At 42.7% G+C, this 8,630-nt stretch overlaps 1 long non-coding RNA gene across 1 annotated transcript; it reads left to right on the plus strand.

Annotated features, from left to right (window-relative positions):
* The first annotated feature begins 19 nt into the window (after positions 1–19).
* On the plus strand, positions 20–1,441 carry LOC143419600 (uncharacterized). Its single transcript, XR_013099621.1, has 2 exons — positions 20–765; positions 845–1,441. It is a non-coding gene; the product is annotated as an uncharacterized LOC143419600 (long non-coding RNA).
* The last annotated feature ends 7,189 nt before the right edge of the window (positions 1,442–8,630 follow it).

Below are 8,630 nucleotides of genomic sequence, written 5' to 3' on the forward strand. Positions count from 1 at the left end.
CGCGATAAAACCCGAGACTTCGCGAGACCGGAAAAAGCACGTAAAAGCAGAGCTGTGGGTTTTTCTCTTCCTCCCGGGAGGCGGGGACTCCGCATGTTGTTCTCACATTATTTATTGTTTTTATTTTGTTGACAGTTTTTGTTTGAGTATGTTTTGTTTTAATTTAATTTTAATTTATTTTGTTTTTTATTGTTTTTATTTTTTAGTTTCTTGTTTTTTATTTGTTTGTTTTCATTTGTTCTTATTTAATGTCATGTTTATTTTGTTTATAGGTTTCGTTTTGTTTCTTTTTTTTTCTTTTTCATTTATTGTTTTAACTGGTAGCAGGCTGCAGTGCTTCCTGTCCGCTCAGGCCTCTGTGTGACATCACTGATGGTTATTCTCTGTTCCCTCAATCAGAATCAGTCTCTGTGTGTTTCTGTTAAAGTGGCCACAGCAAGAAGGCCAGATCTACCACCAGCATATATAATAAAGTGAGAGCAGTGTGTTTTGAAAGGAGAGCTTATATTTATTAATGCGGTGAATGCAGAGGTGAAGCCAGAAGAGGGTGGCGATGAGACACAGTGAGGAGCAGGAGGAAGGTGTAGGAACTGAGCAGAGGAGCAGGAAGGCGAGCAGGAGCAGCAGGTTGAGGAGGACGGAGATCAAGAAGATGAAGGACACAGTGGAGTGGAGCATGAAGTCCTCGTGGGAGGTTCTGTGTGGAGCTGCAGGTGGACACAAGTCAGGAAGATCATTGGAGTCACGTTACTTTAAATCACACAGGTGGCCTCGGTTTCTATTAATCATTTATTATTGATTATTTATTCTGTGAATTAAAATTTCAGTTTTCCATTTTAAGCAGAAGGTGATGCAGCAAACGGTGGATGGTGACTCAGAGTGGTTCTCACAGCTGCTCGATGACCCCAGTTTCCTCACACCTGTAATCGCTCTGTGTCACCTGTCAGTGTGCTGGTGTGGATGTGGACTTTGCAGCTGCAGGTTTTCAGATCCTTTCGAACCTTCCAGAGAGACTATGCTCTTCCTTCTTTGTTCTGACAAAGCTCTGAGAAAGTTTGGTACAGTTTCAGATTTTCAGCGCTTCAGTGGGTGTTAAAAAACATTCACGGTGTTTCCTTTCTGCTCTTGGTGAAGCGTGAGAAAATGCTGATGTGACACGAGGGTAACGTACGAACTCAGGGGGTCAGAGAGCAGTCGGACAGACGAGTGATCCACGTTGTGACCAGGATGTTTCTGTCAGGATGAAAAATTAAACAACTGAAAGCTTCACTGCCAGCCGGAAAGACTTAGTATGACAGGTGAAAACTGATCTGACAGGTTTCCACTGAAGGTGTTTTCTGGGAGCACTGGGATGTTGTTGTTCTGAGGAAAACTCAGGGCAGTTTGTAAATCAAAGCCAGAAGTGTTGTTTTAAATAAATAAATAAATGTTAATAACGTGAGGCCCAGTGGGAGCTTTGGCTTTAACATCACTTGGTTTTCAGAGGAACAAACATTCATGTGTACAGATTTGATTCTGCTGACTGAGCTGCTCTGATGCCAGGTCAGAGACAGACTCTCCAACAAGATGTTCAGAGCATATGAAGGTGAGGAGGTTCAGTCGGCATCAGTAAACACCAGGTTTAAAATCAGATATATATATTATTATATAGATCCCTTCCCAGACGCCTTAACGCCCACTCACATCCTGGGCCATCTGACCTCAGGAATTCGCATGATAAGGTGGGGGCAGGTTTCACAATGAACTCACCCGAAACTCTGGCTGATTGGGACCCACACCCAGTTTCACACCTTGGCTCAGGCGATTAGAGGATCATCAGGGGTCCTTTTGTCCCTCTGTGGGGGGTCACTCCCACTAGGTTTATATCTGGGACTCTCCACCATTTGACCTTAGAACTGAAGAAGCTTCTCGGATGAGAGGTGAAACGTCTTCAAGCAACTTAAAGAAGTCCAGACGCTTTCCTTTGCAAGCTCCTTTGTCTCTGAGTATTGCACACCTTGTGCTTTTGGGCACTCCAGTGATGTTGCAGCTCTGAAATATGGCCAAACTGGTGGCAAGTGGCATCTTGGCGGCTGCACGCTTGACTTTTCTCAGGTCATGGGCAGTTATTTTGTGCCTTGGTTTTTCCACACGCTTCTTGCGACCCTGTTGACTATTTTGAATGAAACGCTTGATTGTTCGATGATCACGCTTCAGAAGCTTTGCAATTTTGAGACTGCTGCATCCCTCTGCAAGATATCTCACTATTTTTGACTTTTCTGAGCCTGTCAAGTCCTTCTTTTGACCCATTTTGCCAAAGGAAAGGACGTTGCCTAATAATTATGCACACCTGATATAGGGTGTTGATGTCATTAGACCACACCCCTTCTCATTACAGAGATGCACATCACCTAATATGCTTAATTGGTAGTAGGCTTTCGAGCCTATACAGCTTGGAGTAAGACAACATGCATGAAGAGGATGATGTGGACAAAATACTCATTTGCCTAATAATTCTGCACTCCCTGTATAAAAGAAAATGTCAATAAAAATACAAAAAAATCAGCTCTGAACTGTTTGCTTTTTATGTTTTGAGTTGTCTTGATTTTCAATTCAATTAAATTCAAAATTTATTTGTATAGCACATTTAAAAACAACAGAGTCGACCAAAGTGCTTCACAATTGGTTAAAAACAAGAGAAAAAAATAGAGAAACAAATACAGGTAAATAAGAAGACAGTAAATTAACAATAAAAACATAAAACAGGCCTGATGGTACTCATACTGAACTCGAATGAAAAGCCAAAGTCAAAAAGAGTTTTAAGACGCGATTTAAAAGACCGAATAGACTCTGAAGTACGAATCTCCTCTGGCAGATTATTCCAGAGTCTGGGTGCTGCTACTGCGAAGGCCCATCTCCTCTGTGCTTCAGTCGAGACCTCGGTTGTGCTAAGAGCATCTCAGTGCTCTTTGGGGTCGTACATGTTGAGGAGTTCGTTTAAATAACAGGGCGCCATATTATTTAACTTTAAAAGTAGGTAAAAGAATCTTATAATCAATACGATATTTTACAGGGAGCCTGTGTAAGTTTGCTAAAACTGGAGTGATGTTCATACAGTTTTTAAATACTGAAGCTGGCCCTACACCTCTGAAAAATGAACGATCGGGGGAAGGAGTTCAGAGAAAGAAGAAAACTCACTGGGTCAAAGTTTCCGTCAGGAATATAAAATCCAGTCCCAACGAGATAAAAAAGTCATTTAGGATGAAAGTCTTGTTTGACGGTGACCTGTTGTTTAGCAGGCCCATCCGAAGCGTGATTGAAGTGTTGCTAACAGGAGCACGTCCCAGTGGACGAAGGTTACTGAGATTCACGCCACCTCTGTAGGACTGCACCCATCGCCAGACAGGTGAAGGCTTCGTCGGCAGGACCGAGGGAGCAGGAGGTCCAACAGACCGGATCCAGCAATGGAAGCTGAATCTGTAACTGGACTGGTCCCAGAGAGGTCGAAAATATAGTAGCACATCTGTAAGAGTACAAGGTTTCTTTACTCCATGTGATTTCAGGAAAGCCTTGAAGCGTACCAGGATGCCACCTCGTTTTCCCCGTCTTCTAGAGCGCTTCCTGCGAAGAAGGGTAAATGGTAAGCGATGTAGGCAATCAGGTAGATAAGATTTTCTGGCTTGCTTTCCAAATCAAGCATTCGGGGTTTTAGTGGCCGAAGGTTCAGAAGAGTTTGGCGATCATAGCCGAGTAAAGCAGAGCCATCAGGGCAACATAGAAGAAGATAGGCAACAACCAGCAGACACAACCCAAAGAGACGGCTTGTCGTGCACGCTGGCACCATCTTGGGGATTTTTAATCTGTTTGATGCTTTTTTCCAAGACAAGGAAACAATTCAAATTTCCAGTTACCCTCCACAGTGACTCCACTTCTGTTATTAATTCTGCTGATAAGGAACTGTTCAGATTTGAAGCTTTGCAGGAAACTTGTTTCATCAGGGATTTCTGAGCCTTTGATGAAACGAGCTGGGGGTTACCTGCAGGGGTAAAAGGGTGGCATGGGGTGGCAAGTGCCACCCTAAGAAAATTTCTCTAGATCCGCCCCTGGTTACCTGTAGAGCAAAACAAATAGAGCTTGAAAATGTGACGTCAAAACCACAAAGGATTGTAGGTATGAGTGGCAAGAGGTACTAGCGCATGCAGGCTTTCAATTGAAATCAGTTATACAGCGATAAAAAGAAACACAGAAATGTCAAGAAGCTGTTGTATTATTAACTGCAATAGCCGGTCGCATGACAGCCACGGGAAGCCGACGGGTAAAGAGATCGGTTGTTATCGGATTACGTCGTTGAAGAGAAATTGTTCGAGCCATGTTTCCGAAGTAACAAAGAGGCGACGGATGGCCTGGATTGCAGCCGTTCAAAGACCAAATATAACGTCCCAGAACACTCCAGCTCACAGGTTAGTCTGCTCCAAGCATTCCCACAAAGGTCAGTCTGCTGTTGTAGTTGTTACGTAATTTATCATAATTGTTGATGTAGGTTACAAATAAGTCTTATATTGATTTGAATTGAATTTGTTGCACTATGCTGCTTTGTTCGCGGTGGCTTTGCGGGCTAATGTTTGTTGTGTTTTGTAGGAAAACCAGCCAACAAAATGCAGGAATGTGATCCAGGTGGATGAAGGAAAGGGGAGGCAGGAGGAGAGCCCCGAGGCGGTGAACTGAACTTCAGGTAAGAAGTTATGACCTGCAGTCTATCTGGGTCAGATATAAACCAAGTTTAGGTGGAGTTTATTTTCGTTGTGCTGACTTTTTCGTACTGTGTGAGCTAGCATGACGGAGTTTCTATACAGCTGGGTGGGTGCTATGATGTTACTGATAGTGAACTTTATTTTATTCGTAAGGTTAATTATTAGAGTTTCCAACCGTCCCCTAAAAAACGTAATCATCTCGTATTCAGAAAAAATATTACACGTTTCGTATTGAAGTGAAAAGTAACACAGTTTGTCCCGTAATTCAGCTACAATGAAAAAGACACAAAGCTGCAGTTATTCTGTGTCTTTGCTGCACAGCTGCCTCTTCTTCTCTCATCCTCCCCCCTCCCTCTCCTGTTTCTACTTCAATCATGAAACTGATCAATGATCAGCTGATCGTCTCTCTTGTTTATTTATCGCCCACTTTGTGCCAGAAAGAGGAAACCAGCGGATGTCGCGCTAAACAACAGCAGCACGTTCAAGCTTGATCAGCTGTTGTTAGAATTTATTTAATATTAATTTCTAGTATCAGCTGATGTTTGCTGGAGCCACAGCTGTAAAGCTGCTGGTCATGATGTCGGTTTGGATATGTGGTGAGAGGGAAACATGAAGATGAAACCAGGAGACGTCCTTACTGAATCATGTCTTTTATCCTGTCTTCCTTCTCTCACCCCAACCAATCACAGCAGATGGCCCCACCCCTCCCTGAGCCTGGTTCTGCCGGAGGTTTCTTCCTGTTAAAAGGGAGTTTTTCCTTCCCACTGTCGCCAAAGTGCTTGCTCATAGGGGGTCATATGATTGTTGGGTTTTTTTCTGTATCATGAAGCGCCTTGAGGCGACTTTTGTTGTGATTTGGCGCTATATGAATAAAATTGAATTGAATTGAATAGAGCTGAACAGGTGATGGAGAAACAGGTTTACCTTTTAGGTGACAGGAATGAGTTGAAGTTATGAACTGTTTCTGAGAGACAAATAACACCAGGATCCTTTTCTAAGTAGCTGACAGCTGGTAACTGTGCAGGGGCGGGTCTAGCAAAGTGTTGCCAGGGGGGCATGTAGGGCATTAACAGGGAGAGGGGGGCACAAAGAAATACTTTTCTTTCTTATTCTCATTTAAATTGTCTGGCTTTTAAAAAATAATTATCTGAATCTTATAACAAACGATTGATAGATTGCGCATCTGCAGTCTGGTGTTACCTACATCTTCCTATTCAGAAGGCAGGATTTCTGAGTTCTGAGTACAATCAAAGCACCACGACTGCAGTTTTTGTGTTGGATGTAAAAGGCGCACATGACGCTGTGACGTAGGCTAGAATCTTGGCGGCGGTCGACGACGGTCCAGGCGTGGGATTTCTCTCGTGGAAATTTGCACATTATCTTTTCCTTTCTGTTGGTAGGTGGCACAGTGCACTGTGGCAGGATAGTGCTAACATGTAAGCAAGCTAGAAGACTGGCAGTCTTACTGGGTATCCAGTTAGCAACACATTAACAAGAGAATTCTGAGTAAAACCAAAGTTACTGTTGGGTCTGTGTTTCCACAAGCCCCGCTAATTCTAGAGACTTATTCATCATGAAGAAAACAAGACAGTCGATCGATCAATTATTTGCGCAAGGGAGGCCTCGTCTGTGTCCACCACGAAAATGACCCCCAGATCTGACCTCCTCCTGCTGCCTTTTATTGAGAGACAGTTCACACAAAACACGTCAGAACAAAGCCACGCCCCCTTGGTTCTAAGACAAAGCATTTTATGTATATGTGTGAACTTCTGTAAGAATGTGTGTGTGTGTGTGTGTGTGTGTGTGTGTGTGTGTGTGTGTGTGTGTGTGTGTGTGTGTGTGAGAGAGAGAGAGAGACCTCCTGCTGACCAAAGGGTCGTAAACCCAGGAAGCTTACATCAAAAGAAACAGATCTTTCAGATAGGATGTATCTACAATAAAACCTCCCCCAGCACAGAGTGGTTGGAGAGGTGGTCAGGATCAAAGGAATGGCTTTGATCCTACTGCTTAAACTAAGACTGTACAAATTTAAGAAACACAATGGCAACATTCAACAATTAGACTTAACAGTTACTTTCCCTAATAACTAGTTACTTGAAAGTAACGAGTAACTTGAAGTAACTGAGTTACTTTTGATAGAAGTAACTAGTAATGTAACTAAGTTAATAATTTAAAGTAACTTACCCAACACTGGTTAAGAGAGAGAGCGATATCAAAACAGCCATGAAAAGTCCCGCAGTGTTGTATTGAAGCAATCAAGTGATGAATAACTGTTTTCCAGTATGTTGTTTTGAAAAAAACTTTTTTTTGATTGTTGATTTGTTTTTCACCGAAGCAGCTAATAAAACAATTTTGCCTCTTTCTTGTAAGATTCTAGACTTGTAGTCAAGACCGCTTAAACCAAGACCAAGACAATACCAAGACCAGAGGGTATCGAGACCAGGACAGACCGAGTCAAGACCGAGACCGAGACAAAAACATCTTTAAACTGCAGCCAGATGCTGCTTCGTTTACGGGTCTCGGGCATATTTATGTGTTCTTGCTCTCGCACAGCCCTCCTCACCGCTGTCCACTGTCTCACTCACTGAGAGGACAGACGCACGCTCCACTTGACTGTCGCGTCTCTCACCCTCTCTGCTTTTCACATAATGGTATTATCCTATATCCTCGCATGTGATTGGCCACAATATGGCGGGATTGGAGCATAGCTGAGCCACTGTGTGAGAGCTGAGCAGCCAAAGTAAATTAAGTGAGGAGCGGCTCTCGCTCAGTGGGAGTCGACTCTGATTCACTACAAAGCGCTCTGTAAGCACGGCTCTTAGAGCTGACGCTTTTGAAATGACACATTATTGAACGTTACGTTGTGTGTCATGGATACTGGTGACTCCAAATCTCCCGACCACTATGTCGATCTGAGACAGAGAGACTGAGACAAAACCGAGACCACGTAAAAGTGGCCTCGAGACATCCAGCTCTATAAGATTCTATAACAGAATGAAACAATAATGCCAGTAATAAATAAAGACAATAAATTGAATGAATTACCAAACACTTATTTTATTTCTATTGGATCTGAAAATGTTGTGTAACACTACAACCTGAAACGACACATAGATGTGTCGGCCTGTAACAGCAGCTGTGAGATGAAATCGTCCAAATCACCAAAGTAAACTGGAGCTGGGCTTGTTGCAGGATCTGAAGTTACTAAACATTTTGTGAGTGTGTGAACTCAAACTTAGGACCATATAATAATAAATATGTGCATGATGAAGGTTGTGCAGCACGCTAACGTCCTTACTCCACTCTGTGCTCGTGTGGGTCTGACTCTTTCACTCCTTTGATTTTTTTCCTCGTACCTTTTTTTTGCCTCTTCGTCACGTCTGTCTTCGTACGGAGCTGCCGAGTTCTCCGTCGTTTTGTACATCACTGTTTTTGGGGCAAATAAAATGCAAGTAGGGATTAAAACCGCAGAATTAATGATTACCGGTGCTAAAAATGCTGGCGCTTGATGCAGTGTTTTGACACAACATACTGTTAACAAACACAGAGGCTTGAACAGACATTAAATTCACATCCATCTGTTTCACTTTAAACATTTAAACATTTACGTGACATAAAGACATTAAAACTCACGTTAAAGTCACAGCAGAGCTTCTGTTAATTATTTAGCTTCCAGCCGGAGGCGCTGCTGCAGCAAACACAAAGGTGAACAATGCTTCACCCCAGGGGAAAATGACAATCGAGTAATGACCAAATATACAGCAGGTTTAATAACAGAATGATGCTGGTTAACTGACCAAATCTGTATAAGAAAAAAGATAAATATTAGATACACATCAGGTTTAAAAACCAAGTGAAAAAAGATTAAGGTTTTTTTAGTTGCTGATTAGCGATCAGATA

Source organism: Maylandia zebra, linkage group LG7, assembly GCF_041146795.1.
Source record: "Maylandia zebra isolate NMK-2024a linkage group LG7, Mzebra_GT3a, whole genome shotgun sequence".
In the NCBI taxonomy this organism is placed as follows: Eukaryota; Metazoa; Chordata; class Actinopteri; order Cichliformes; family Cichlidae; genus Maylandia; species Maylandia zebra.